The sequence below is a fragment of the Hakea prostrata genome, chromosome 6 (assembly GCF_041222555.1).
Source record: "Hakea prostrata isolate BN-2017 chromosome 6, UWA_Hpros_2, whole genome shotgun sequence".
In the NCBI taxonomy this organism is placed as follows: domain Eukaryota; kingdom Viridiplantae; phylum Streptophyta; class Magnoliopsida; order Proteales; family Proteaceae; genus Hakea; species Hakea prostrata.
In genome coordinates, this window is record NC_142605.1 from 32,945,020 (window position 1) to 32,960,325 (window position 15,306).

The 15,306-nt window shown below is 38.8% G+C and overlaps 1 pseudogene; it reads right to left on the reverse strand.

Annotated features, from left to right (window-relative positions):
• Nucleotides 1-1,625: 1,625 nt before the first annotated feature.
• LOC149013408 (shaggy-related protein kinase theta-like) lies at nt 1,626-7,325 on the reverse strand (annotated as a pseudogene).
• Between the last annotated feature and the right edge of the window lie 7,981 nt (nt 7,326-15,306).

The window sequence follows — 15,306 nt, forward strand, 5'->3', positions numbered from 1 at the left end:
CTCTCAGTTCATCAAAGAATGGATGTCAACATGCCTCCAACTGCAGACAACCAGAGTTTTAGTAATTGTCATTAGAACCACTAAAAACAAATAGCATTAAACTGGAGTTTTAATCCACTCAAAGGATGTGTCAGACCTGTCACATACAAAGCTGCAAACATGTGAATGTTATAAGATTGGCATGTTATAACTTGAAGCCAAATAACAAACTAAAAAATATAACCTTAGAATACAAATAACAAGCGAAGTTTTCATTGTACAAGAAACATGTATGCTAACTACTCAGTTAGTGCCATACTGCCATAGATGATTAATCAATAGTGGCTATACACTGAGCTATTAACTAGTAAGTAATGTGATTGAGTTCCTCATTGACAAATCTCACACATAGGATTAAAGCAGTAACAGTGAAGAGAAGAGGAGCTGGTGTAATGTATGCAACTGAGAAAGACCAATCAAATAAAAGAGGAACTGTTGTAAGGCTATAACACTGGCCATGCATTACAAACGAATGTCAAAAATCAACATTCAACATTAAATGCATTTGGCTTCTTAATGTCCTGTGAGAACTAATGACATTAACAAGCAATGTCACTGAGCACTTTAGACTAAAATCTTGAAGGACAAAAGGGTGTAACTGCATGGATCAGAGTAAAGTCACTAGAAAGACCCAGTAATACAAGATTTGGCAATATTTCTCATAGCCAATACCAAATATCTGGTGTTACATCTATGTTGAGGTCAGGAAGTAAGATTGCACTGTTTGCTTGGTATGACGCTTATGGACATAATGTCATCCATGCCATGAGGCAGGTACCACTTGTAACCCACTCTTCATTTTACATTTAGATAGACAGTCACAGAAGTTATTAAGATAGATTGAAAACGAGGGAGGGAATAATATAAGATAAAGTTTTACATGGGAGCCTATGTATAGTTCCCAAACATGTTTTAAACATGTACAGCCGTCTGACTGCTGAATTCTAACCTCTACCAATCCAAGTCAAACATAACTCCAGCTTGTCTTATATTTATGTGGTTGTAGCACTTCCAATAAATTTGGAAATAATGCAAGACATGTAAACAGAGTTTTTTAGATGTATGTAATGCTTTTCCAATGAATGTTTGTTTGTTCTCATAAGTGTCGGACATCAGAGTGCATGTAATAAATGTTATCTATTCTAAAAAATTGATGAACAAGCATAAATGAAATTCAATTGCAAAGAGATGAAATTTATTACAGTAGTGCAACGCAAATTTGGTGAATAGGGGAGCAGCGTCAATACAAGATCAATTGCTTCAAGAGGCATCCGCTTGTGATAGAAAAGCTTGTATCTAGATCTATGGAATCAATGTAAAGCAAGAAATGACAAATCAAAATAAATTAAATGCCGTCATGATTGAACTTTTTAAGCAGGTTAACCAAACCCACTCAATCACAAATGGGTTAAGCTTAGGCTGTAGCAAGATCCACCTGTAGCTGGGCAAACAGAATAAGACACAAGACACATCTACAAATTGCCCATGGGCCTGAATCTTTGTCAAGATCTCAAAAAATCAAGTTCAGTAAAAACCAATGTTTAGATTTAACTAACAAAATAACACCTACCCATTTTAGGAGAAGCTTAGCTAATACAACCAACAGACCACATATCAATTGTTGTTGAGTATTCTGTGGCACCAAAGATCAGTTTAGGTGCTCTGTAATACTGTGAACAAATGGATAATATATTTGGTTCACCCGGCACCTAAAATTAGACAATAACTAGTCAGAAGTAAGCAATAGTATAAGATCAACATTTATTCAAATACTAGAAATGGCCACATACCAACTTTTTTGCACTTCCAAAATGACATAGTTTAAGTTTCTGGGTGTGGGGATGATCCTGCAATATGTGTCAAACTGCAAATAGGAGGTTGCTTTAACAAAAAAACTCATGAATAAATCCCATATAGCATATCATGATCATGAAATTGCAAGGATACACCAAGCATAGCACCCTCATACATGATCACATGCTAGGACAAACTATGGTAGTTGTCCTTCACAAAATTTGATAATGAAACTAGATACACAAAAATGTTCCTACCATAAATATATAGGATGGTGATATGTCTGGGAATCATGTGCAGTTAAAGAAGCATCATGTTGATACTAGGTGTAGCGGAAATGATGATGTTGGGATAGATAAGTGGCAAAGTTGAAAGGAAAAAGTAATTGATCATATTAGTGCTAGTGTTGGCAGTAACTGCAAATCTGCAATACAAGATAAGCTAAAAGAAAGTCATCTGAGGTGGCATGACCATGTTCAATGAAGGCCTTTAAATGCTACACTATGGAGGAGCAATTTAATCCAAATTGAATGGACTAAAAGAGCTACAGGCAGATCTTAAAGGACCTTAGGGGAACTAGTGAGAAAAGACATGGGTTAGGCCAACTGATGCAGAATTGAAGACATATTTAAGAAAGAAGAAGCCCATTGGGTCAAGCCCATCAAAGACCTAAAACTATCACCCAAATCAGCCCATGACTATCATAGGCTAGGACTGTTTTAGTGGGTTAAAGTTAGCCCATATCTTTTGATCTCCATGGTCTAGACCTAAGCCCAAGTCTAGTTTTTGAAAAGTTAATAAGTAAAAGAACTCATTGTCAAAGGAGTTTTCCTTTGTCAAGAGTTAAGTAGTAGTTGAGTTATTAATAGGTAGGTGGTGTTAGCTAGTAGTTTACCATTAATGTTTATGTCTCTTTATAATGCTATATAAAAAGACCTATGTAAGAAGTGAGGCCAAAACTCATCATTGAAACCAAATTGCTTTATTAGCATTCCTTCTCTATGGAGAATCCTTGTGTTTGATCAAGGTAGGTTGATGTTCTATCCAATTGATTCACCTTGCGATATGAAACCCAACTGTTACATTGTTATTCTCAATTCCCTCATGTTGTCCTTTTAATTTCTTCATCATAGTTCTGCCCCTATTTTGAAGATCTATTCATCCCATATTGTTATGCTATTATCCTTATAATTAAATATAAATTATGTTTCATCTTAAGTCTATCAAATCTGAACTTGATTCCCTGTGAAAGGTCCTATTTGGCTACTCTTTTAATCAATCAAATACAATAATACATTACCAACATAGCTGACTGGAGGGCAAGGTGGAGTAGCCAATTCCTTAGCTAGGATAAGGCTGAATTGGTGTTGCTGTTGTATATATAGAAAAATGAGGTGCAGATATTCTCTTCACTCTCAGTATTGGGTGGTTTATTTGCACATGATAATGAATTAATGTAGCACAATCACACCATAGCAGCCATCAATTACTAGTATCAGTTAATAAATCATAAATAGAAGGGAATACGTTAACAAACAGTGCAGTCAACTAACTAGAAAACAAAATTGGATTAGTCCTTATCGAATAAAATTAATGCAACTGGGGTTTGAAAAACCTTTTTCTCATCACTTATGTCCACATAGCAGTATAAGATGATGCTAATTATGTAAGTTATCTCATGTTTACAAGCAGATTGGCAGTCTAGTAAATTAAAAGAATCTTATGGCCCTACTTGGGAAGATGAAAAGGAAAAGAGTAGGATAGGAATTGCAAGACAAATGTTAGTTGATTCCTTTTAGTATAGGAACTCTAGTGGACTAAATTGGCCTAACAAAGTATTTGCATAAACAATGTTTTACTCCAACTTGTAGAAAATTTTACTAGGTGTACTAGCAACATAAAGTCAACCACACTTTTACATGATTAATGACCTATTGTGTGGAAAAGTTTAAATGACCTGCTGAAAGTGAAAAAGGTAAACTATGACAAACCTCACATTTTTTAAGCATTGTTAAATTATAGACACAAATTCTCCACATTGGAGGATTACCATCCAAATGTTGTTTTGATTGGTGAAAACTTACATAGACATGAATTTGTAGTTCAGAGATCAAATCAAGATAAATGTCTTACCAATAAGTTTTCGGGTTTAATGTAATGATGACACACACCAGTAAGGCTATAAACATAATTAAGAGCATGGCAGATCTACAGAGTGAAAGAGAGTTCAAACAACCTTAGATAAATGTATGAAAAGAACAAAACACATATGTTCATGATGACACACCAGTAACACCATGAATGTAATTAAGAGCACAGCAGATCTACAGAGTGAGAGAGAGTTCAAAAAACGTTAGATCAATGTATGAAAATGAACAATATACAAATGGTAAACATGGGATGTAATCATGACACACCTGGGAAGTATAAAGCTGCATGTATATCAGAGGACGGACCTACTGACTTGTTCTGGAATAGTGCTTTGAAACTCAATAAACTGTGTCAGGCACATACTCCAGGACAAGGAGATGGTCATCTCATCCTTTTCAGTAACAGAATAGAAACAGTGTTTTAGCTTAACCACATTAGGGAAGGTCAAGCAAATGCATGATTTGGAGTTCTCTGTTTTTGTATTTCGTCTTGCAAGACTTTTGTTAGGGATAATGGATGCACAACTACGAACAGAGAAGAAGACAAGCAAAGCACACAAGGGATTTAACGTGGTTCGGCAAAACCCTGCCTACGTCCACTAGAGAGAAAAAGGAGTTTCACTATTTCCAAAAACCATGCACACACCACTTTCACACCTACAAAGTGCTACCCTTTGCTTGCCCCCCATCCTTATCATCAGGATGGGTTTCTCAATCCCCTTCAGGGATTGATTCCCCAATCTCCTATAGAGATTGATACATATAGGTTATCACACAGAGACTATTTATAGGGAAATCTAAAACCCTAATCCCAATGTAATTACAATTTTACCCTAGTATTAGTAATTGACCCAAACCCTGTTTCAATTACAAATACAACCAAAACCATAATTACATGGACTCACAGAATACAAGACACCCAAACCCAACAATCTTTATAGCAACTGCTTCACCTGTTCTCAGGTACATTGCCTGCACAAAAAAAGTTATGAAATGTCCCGCAAGTACAGAGAGGAATAAGCATGCCACTGAAAAATAACATCCATAGATATAAACAAGACCAATTATCCATACTTGAAAGATGACACCAAATGAACCAGTACGAGCCACATGTTATGCCATGTATGAAACTCTGTCACACAAATAATCATTACCAACCAACATTTATAGATTTTCTACCCCATAAAATGAGAATGAGAAACAATTGAAACAGCTTCCATAGACGTGAACAGACTTTGTAGTCAGAAGGTTTCACAGCCAAGAAATAAATAAAAGAAACACTAAAAAACTTGGACTCACTATAAGTCTGAACTAGAGGGGGATTGCTTTTCTAGAGAAAGGCATTAGAGGCATTTCAAAGAAACATGAGAATTAACTATCAAATCATAAAATAGCCCCAGAAGTACACCCCACATACTTGGTAGTTGGTGCTGAACAGTACCCAAAGTGGCATATTAAGCATTATGAAGATGCAATATTTATTAACTAAGTAGAAAAATACGACGATCTGGAAATATAGAATTAATTCAACTTAAGAAAGATATTACCTGTTTTGGCTGACCATTCCAACCACCTATTGTTGTTGCAATTATCTCACTAGTCTCTGTACCATTACAATTCCCAAGAGTAGCTTCTATATCCTGCTGAATCCCTTGTCAGAATCAGAACCATAATAAGGGGCACATTGAAAACGCCAGAGAAAGGAAGAAATTCCAACTTTTTTACATAAAAAGATGGTTGAAAAAATGATAATTAGATCACTGAACAAATATTACCTTCTCATCATAGCCATCAGCATTATCATCTCTTATCTTCATTTCAACCATTTCTTTTGGAAGCTGGTGATAAACAGACTTTTCAGTCTCAGTAATAGCACAAATATCACTCAATAGTAGTAGAAGCCATTAGCTGCTCAAGCTCTGTGGTTGATTTCTCCACTGAGTGAGATTCCTCAGTGACACTCTGCTCTATTCCTTGATCAACTTTTGCCCTTTTTGTTCCAGAATCCCCACCCTAGCATAAAGTAATTCGTGAACACAACATAAAAGATTTGATAAATAAAGAAGTGAGACAGACAATGGCACAGCAAAGCTTATCTAGCTTCTAGTACATCACTGATTCTTCCTCCCTGATAAGAACGTGGTGCAGAGGAACAAATAAACAGTAGCAGAGATCCATATAATAGAAGCAAAATGGAGATAAAACACCTACTTGGAAGGAAATAGTACTGAAAAAGTCCATCATAATAAGAAAAGCAAACTAGCACAGAAAAACAGATGAAAAAGTATAGAGAAGTGCAGTGTCTGAGTCTCCGAGATCTTAACATTGACATCTTGAAAGCAATAGGTTAGAAGTATTAGGTAATAAATACTTTCTCATCATACTCGTATCATAGTATGGAAGCCCTCACATACCAAGCCAGATATAACTCTCAAGTTTATGGATATATACCATTAAGGCATACAGATAGCACAAAATCACACCCTAAAAGAAAAATAATAAAAAAAGAAGAAAAAAGGAGATGGTCCTAAAAGAACTGATGACATGCAATATTAATAAGAGAAGGAAATGGGCTCGGTAAAGTGCCTAGCAGAACACAGCATGAAAAGAGTACACAGCCTTGAGCTGTTTCCTGACTTGAATTCACAACCACTAGGTCATAATGGAGCATCCTTACTATAGCGCCAAGGTCCAACATGAATCCCAAATAAATGATAATGATGAACAAACAAACTCCACGAATAACAACATCATTGCGATTTCCATCTGAGGACTGAGCTCCTAGGCTTCACTTTGGTCGATTAAAATACAAGTATTTGCAAGCATTAGTCAGTCAATCAAGTTTAGCTTGCAATGTCGATATATGTATAACAACATGAATCAGCCAATAAGAACAACAACATTTCAGAAAATTGCAACGCAATCCCTCCAATATTGGTCCAGCAAGAGAAATATCAATACGGTATGAACCTCATAATTCATTCCCCCACCTTCAAAAAGAATAAAGAAACTTATAAATCAATAGAGAAAATATTACCAAAAATGCACATTTTTCATATTAAGTAACTAATAAATGGAAATTAAAGATATAACCTGACAATGAAAAGCTCACAACAAGAACCAATCAGCTTTCACAGACACCATTGTTATAAAAGCCTCCGTACAAATTTGAAAGAAAACATTGAAACACAGATCACCAAAAGAAGAAACAGACAACACAAACATAGACAGTAAGAGCTCAAGAAAATGATAACCAGAACGAGGGAGAGAAAAACACTAAACGGGATCAGAAAAGGATGAGCGACCAGAAGCGACGCTCTTAAGGCGACGCATGACATGCATGGCTCTATCTGGTTCTACCCTGTCAACCAATTAAAACTCAATTCTCATCTTCTCTTCCACTCCTGCGTCGTCAAAGCTCCAGAGAGCGGAAGCAAAAATGGAAACAAAACGGATACAAATATCCTCCGAAAGCAAACGTCGTCTCTTTTACTCTCTCTTCCGTTTCCTAAAAGAATTAATGAACAAAACAGTAATTCCAAAAAGAAAAATAATTCTCTCCCTCACCTTCTCTTCCTCTCCAAGCCTCAACCACGTGAGTTTCTCTCACCATGAACAACCTTCAACCTTCCTCTGCTCCTTCACCCTCCAACAACAACTATGCCTCTTCCGATTTTCCTCTTCTGCACTCACGATCACAATTCAAGACTCACGAGCGTTTGTGTATGAAATGACTGGTATACCCCTATTGTTATTGCCCCCGGGTTTCATTTTGTTTTTTTTTGGTAGCAAAGATCTTCATTCATCAAGGGGCAAAGGCCCAACAATAGAAGACGACAACCCATCAAGCCATGGGGAGGACAATGCCCACTCAGTCCTAATAGATATGGTGAGTGCCTTCCCAGCTAGAGAGTGGGCAAGCCCATTGGAATCCCTAGAGAGATAAGAGAAACTACAACTTTCAAATTCTTCTAGTAACAACCCAATATCAAACAAGATCCCGACCAAAGATGAGGGGGGAGGGAGGTTATGATCTAATAGTAACAGGATAACAGATTCATTGTTAGAGTTAATTCTGATGTTTTTGAAACCTAGGTGGTTGCACTCCAACATTGATGATCTGATGGCCAACGCTTCGCCTACGCTCGCTTCCCCAAAAGTCACAGGCTCCGAAGTTGCTTGGATTATGTGACCCAGCTGATCCCTAATAGCATATCCCACACCACCTTGGATTCCATCAAGAGGAAGGGCCACATCACGGTAAATAGTATAAGCCTGCTGAAGTGGGGGTGGGGGCTGCAAAGGGTGGCTATGGCAAGTGTAAGACTCGGGATTCGAAGTACCTGAAGCCTAGAACTCAGCCCGTTCAATCACCTCCTCAGGATTCCAAGTATGTCTTCCAAATGCATGGTCGTTCCTAGCAATCCACAGGTACCAACAGATGTAGACACATAAGCTTACCACCTCCTTCTTCTCCTTCTTGGATGCTAAGTCTAGATCACATAGAGCCTCCATCCATTTATACACTAAGGCAGGTTGATCCACTGGTACAAGGTATGACAGTGGACTTCCAAACCATACCGCTTTTGCAAAGTGGCAACCCAAAATAATATGATCATTTGTTTCTATTTCCTCACCACATAACTTGCATGAGGGATCAACCATTATTTGATGCTTGCTTAAATTCTCTCCTATAGCCATGCCCTCAATGACTTTATTTTGGGAATAGAGGCAACATTCCAAATAAGCTTCCACACTTTTTCTGGCACCTCCTCCCACTTGTGATTCCTTGAAGTAGATGCACGTTCAGCTTGCTCTTTCTCTCTTTTGTTGACAAGAAGGTGATATGCCGATTTTACTGAATATATACTGTTGCGGGCTGGGCCCCATATCCTCCGGTCTTCCCTCAAGTTGAGACTCAGCTTAATCCTACGGATAGCCTCTTGATCATTCCTATTGAACAATTGATCCACCACTACAAGATTCCAATCCCTGTGATTTGGAAGAATTAAATCTGCGACTTTTGTAATCTGACAATTTAAAGGTTTCATAGATGTAATCTTAAAACCTTCATTTGCTGGAATCCAAAGACTATCCCAAATATCAATCTTGTCTCCACAACCAACTTCCCATATGAGTCCTTCCTCTAGAACCTCGGCCTACAAGGGCACACCTCCATGCCCATGAAGGTCTATTCCCCACTTTAGCTTGCTTAAAGTCAGAAGCGGGATAATATATAGCCTTAACAAACCTTGCCCACAAGAAATCAGGATTTTGAGTTAATCTCCAAGCCACTTTTCCCAATAATGCACGATTATGGAGTAAAGGCTCTCAAAACCCCAAACCGCCCTTCTCTTTGGTTTTGCAAAGTCTAGTCCATGAGACCCAATGAATTTTTTTTCCGTCTTCTCTTTGACCCCAATAGAAATTGCTGATATTCTTGCGTATTGATCATGCACAGCCGTTGGAATGGAGAAATGAGAACCTGCATACATAGTCATGGAGGATGCGACAGATTTAATTAGCACTTCACGACCTACATGGGAGAAATGAAGATTCTTCCAACCCTGTGTTTTTGCACTTGTCCTTGTTGCCAGTTCTTGAAACACCTCCTTCTTGGACACCCCTATCTCAGAAGGTAGCCCTAGATATTTTGTTAGACCTTCGCTTTGCTTTATTCCCAGGATCCTAGGGAACCATCTCCTGAAACGATGTGGGGTGGATTTCTTCTGATTAATGGCCTGTCCACTTGCTGTGCAGAATAAGTCCACACCTTCCTTCAAGTTGAGCTTTTCCTGGAGCTTCAGATCTGAGAATAGGAGGCAGTTATCGGCAAACAAAAGATGGGAGATGGATGGGGCCCTTCCCCTAACCTTGATACCACGAATCAACCTGTTGTTTTCAGCAACCTCTAGTATGCTACTTAACACCTATGAACACAATATAAAGATGAATGGTGATAGGGGGTCCCCTTGGAGAATGCCCCTAGTAGGAACGAAAGACCCCTTTTCCACCCCATTAAGAAGCAAGGTGTACGACACAATGGTAATAGTTTCCATAAGTAGATCAATCCAGGTGTTACAAAAACCCGTTTTAGAGAGGGTGGCTCTAAATGAAGGTCCAACTTAGCCTATCAAAGGCTTTCTGCATGTCAAGTTTGATGGCAACTTGTTTTTTCTTTCCTTTCTTCAAATTTTTAACATAATGTTAGATTTCATGTGAAATGAAAATGTTATCTGAGATCAATCTTTTAGGCACAAAGGCAACTTGGTAAGGTGAAATAATACCTGCTAGGGCTGATTTGAGTCTCTCCACCATGATTTTTCCAATTGCTTTGATGGCCACACCTCCCAGGCTGATTGGTCTGAAGTGTTTTGCTAGCTCCGGGTTCTTGACTTTAGGAATTAACAACACATAGGTACGGTTCAGATCTTCAGGGAGGGTTTTACTTGTAAAGAAGTTGACTATGCAGTTGTATAGCTCATCTTTAGTAGTGACCCACATCTGTTGGTAAAAAATTGGTGGAAAACTATCGGGTCCAGGTGCTTTAAGAGGCCCCATCTGATTGATTACCTTGTGTACTTCTTCCATCATGGGAATAGCACATAATTCCCTATTCAACTCCTTAGAGACCATAGGAACCACATTTTCAAGGGCTTCATTTATGGCATTCAGATTGTCTCCCTCAGAACTCACAGCCTTTTCGAAATGCTCTAATAGGACATTGCTTACCTCTTTTTCTGAATTTACCTAGTTTCCTCCCTCATCTTTGATACGCAAAATTTTATTTCTCAGCCTCCTTTGAAGAGTGGTAGCATGGAAGAAAGACGAGTTCTTATCACCACTTTCAACCAAGAAATTCGAGATTTCTGGTGCCAATGCTCCTCTTCCCTCTCAAATTGTTCATTAAGCTATTGTAATAATGAGTCTACTTTTGCCAAATTATCAGTTGAACTCGGGCAATAATGTAGAGCTTCAATCTTTTTCTTCAACACTTTGATATTTTCCTGAACAATACCAAACTCTTGCTTGTTCCATTTCCTCAACTGTCTCTTGCGGTTATCCCGCCTTTGAACAAATTTGCACACATCATTATCCTTCTTTGCCATGGACCAACCTGTCACACCCCACCCGCCAGTCTCGGTTACCCACCCGACAACCCGTGGGAGTGATCCATCACAGGATCCATGGTTTTAGTCTATCAATAATAATAAATGCAAGTAAAGACAATCATGAGCAAGAAAAGGTTCAATAATTAAATAAAAGAATTACAGGAGTCCAAATACTCCACTAAAATAATCAAGGAAAGAGTAAGTAATCAAAAAGAATACGAGTTTAGCGGAAGCAATCAAAAAGAGTTATATGATTTTCTTTCCAGCTTCTTTCTCTAAAGCTAAAAACTTAGATTCAAGTTTATCAAGATGAGGGGTTCTCCAATTCCTCTCTAGACGATGACCAAACTGTCTGACAACTTGTCTCCTATGCCCATCAATGGATGCTATAAGCGCACTCCATGCACTCGCAGGAGCTCCCGCACAGGCTATCTCCATTTCCCATTGCCGGTGCCACATCTTCTTCATACGGGAAGGTTCCTTCATGGGAAACCAATCCATCTTCCTGCATATATCCTCCATCTGTACAGGCTAATAAAACAGAGACAAATAAAAGAACGAGTTCTAGAGAACTCAGTAAGAACAACAATAATTCCCATCCATATGTCAAACCAATCAAAAATGCATTATGACATGTATGAGTGTAGGGTACGGATGCTACTATGATTCTAACTATGCAAGTCTCTAACAGTTGACATGCTTCAAGATATAACACCAGCTCTCCTCTGGGTAGGTCTAGTCACTCGATCCAGGCAAGGACTGGTTACCTCTATAGGGATCCTGGGTAAAATGGAAAGTCCACATCTGTCTCTTAAACCATGGCTGGAGTTAAGTCAACACTCTCTCACCACGACCATTGGCATGAGTACTGGTGCATGTTTGGGTTTCTAATCCAATGCAAGTCATAGTGGTAACATACTACATGAAGTTCAGATACATCCCCTATGGCACCAACCAACTTGGTTCAGTATCCTTCGCAACCTAGGAATGAGAACCCTCACGAACTGGCTACCACTATTGGACGCCATTCCAAAACCCTATGGTCATCCACATATTAATGGGGCGGAATGCTCTCATGACTCCTCACAACACCTGTCACATCCCCCCCAAATACACCCAGCCTATACCCTATCTGGGTTACCCGGGGGAGTGATCCACAGCCCAAAAGATCAAGTTTAGGAACGATCATATCCATTTAACAAAATAACATAATCAAAAGCAAGAACAAATCATTGTATTCTAATAAGTTAACAATAAAAATCAAGAAAGGATCACAAAAGGATCACTAAAGAATATCAGAGTGCGGAATAACAAGATACCAAATCAAAAGACAACAGTAGAGTATAGCGGAAATATACCCCACAACATATGCGGAAGGTAGATCGAAATCTAAAGCAAGCTCTAAGCTAATACAATTAAAATAAAAGTCTAGAAGAAACAAGAGAATCTAATCCACATCTTCAGTCGGCTCTTCTTCTTCTTCAGTCTTCATCCTCTTCACTTTAGGGTCATGCTCTTGAAGCTTCAGATCAGCATCTAGCGCACGATCCCATCGGCGAATAAGACGGTGTCGGCTGCCGTCAATGGGAGTCGTCAGTGCAGCCCAAATCTGAGTGTTGGCTGTCTCGCTGTTCATTACCTTGTCCAAGGACATCCGGAGCTGAACCATATAAGGAAAGGTTCTCTGTGCTGGTGCACGGGTTCTCCTTCGTACTGCAATGTCATCTAAAAAACAAGTCCCCTGAAGGGTAAGCTCAAAAGAACTTAGCAAGTAATCCAAACACAATGAGCATCTTCACATGCATTCACAAACAAACATATATGCAATGATATGAAACAATATATGCAAATATGCTTCTAACTCTATATATGTATGCTGGTCTCTATTGGCAGACATGCTTTAAGTCATAGCACCATACTTTTTTGGGAAGGTCTCAATCACACATCATCGGTTGGTAATGGGTCAGTACACCTTACAGAAAACCTTGGCTGGGGTTTAAGTCACCGCTCTCTCACATAACCGTTTGGTCTAAGTATTGGCGCATGTCAAGGTAAAGCCTAGCCCAATGTAAGTCTTCTACTTAGTCATATCAACTCGATCCGGATACGTCCATTCCTGCCTTGTGATCCTTTTTCGGTATCTTTCACACTAGATTCAGGATATCCTATGGCTACAACCAACTCGGACTATGGACTCATCAACCCTATAGGTCATCCACATATAGTAAACGGGGAAGCTCTCATGTCTTCTCACGGGTTAAGTTCTCCGGTCTTGAACGTCCATGAGCCCAAGTCTATCCATATGCAACTCTACCCATAAATGGCCCCACAATCGCGATTCATGTCCCCTCACGGGTTGGTTACCGGTCTTGAGCGCCCATGAATCCCCATTGCTACCACGGGTCGTTCGGTCTCAATACCCTTCTGAATCGGGTCTGATATAACAGGGGCATTCCTAGCCAAACACTACTAGACCAATCCTAGGTATGTCAACCGGTAGTTAAGGAAAGAGTCAAGGGCACCATAGGAAAGCGTCCCATACCACTTCCACACGATGTCCAAAAGACGAAACGCCAATAGGGCATTCCCATTCCACAACTACGACCTAAGCATCCACATCACATCATGATTCTAAACATATCATAATCACAATCATATCCACATCATAGTCCATATCACATTCTCATAATCAATAATCAATGCTAATATGAAATTAATAATGTGGACAAGCTACTGTAGTTGCAGAAGTATCATGATGTAAAGAAAACCAAACAACAGTAGTTAAATCATGCATTCATATCATAATACATAAAAACATGTAAATAGGCATATTGTGAGTTGGAATACTCACCTCGTAATCCGAACTTATAGTCTTCAAATAAGAGATCAAAGAACAGATCCAAAATCACCTAAACAAGCCTGACAAAACATGTATAGGTCATAAGAAGTGATTCCAAAAGATTGGAATCGAAACGGATCAAAAACAGATCGAGTTGCTGTCACTGCGAGTTGATTGGCTGGGTTGAGTGCTCCATCGACCGGTGCAATCTGCCCAAGAGCAAATCCGAAAATAAAAAGAGAATCTTGATCCGAAACCTATGCTACACAACCCGAAATGCGACAAAACTTGGAGGGATTGTCTAACACAGTAGTCTAAGACTAAAAAGCATAATTTAGACATCAAACCACCATTGAAACCATTACTTACTAATTTAGAATCATAGTTTCTATTTTGAAAAACAAGACTTTTAATTTGGAAAACAACATGGTTTTCATTGAAAACAAGCTATGAATGAAAGAGATGAACTAGAGATGATGAGACCTCATTCTAGTATATGAACACAGGAATCAAGAGTAAGAATGATCATAGAGATGCATCTAATATGCTAGAAGAAATCGAAATAAGAACATGATCATAGTTTAAGAAGAAATCATGAAAATCATGTAGAATATGAAATCATAGCATATAGAATGAGAAGAGATTGTAGAAGATGTGATTGCAGAGATGCAATATCTTCCTCATAATCTCAGATTAGAGAAGAGAATGATCTTAGTAAGAATGAATCAATAGCATAATAGATTGAATACTAACCTTGATTGAAGAACAAGAGAGAGAAAGCTTAAGAGTTGAATGTAGATCTTCTTCCACACCAAAAGAGGCTTGGAGATGAGTTTCCTTCGTTCCCTAGGTGTTTTGGAGGCTAGGGATACTAAAAACACGAAGTTATGAGGTATATATAGCAATAAGGACCCTAAACGGGAGATTCTGCTCGAATTTCGCCTTGGGTCGAGTGGGTTGGGTTGATTGGCCCAATCAACCCAGCGCGGCTGACCCAAAGCTAACAAAGATAGCCTAAAGCAGGGATTTGGGGGCCTTTCTCTTGTTGGAATCAAACGAAACTTTCTACACAACAACTATAACTTACCCTAGCATAGGAAAATGGTTTTAAATCATATCTAACCATGCTCTAAGGTCATCAACCAATCTTCTCTTCATCAAGGTGCATTCTCTTTCTAAATCAACCAAGCTCTTCCAGTAGGGAATTCCATCATCAATTTTCTATGGGTTTTCGAATCTACACTAAGGGAGAGGTCCGACTTGACTTCCCAGGACTTTCTAAACATATCAACACCATACTCAAGGTCCAACTTCAAGGTCAAACATCAAACAAGTTCTTCTTCATCCAAAACAAATTGGGTGTCTAATTTTG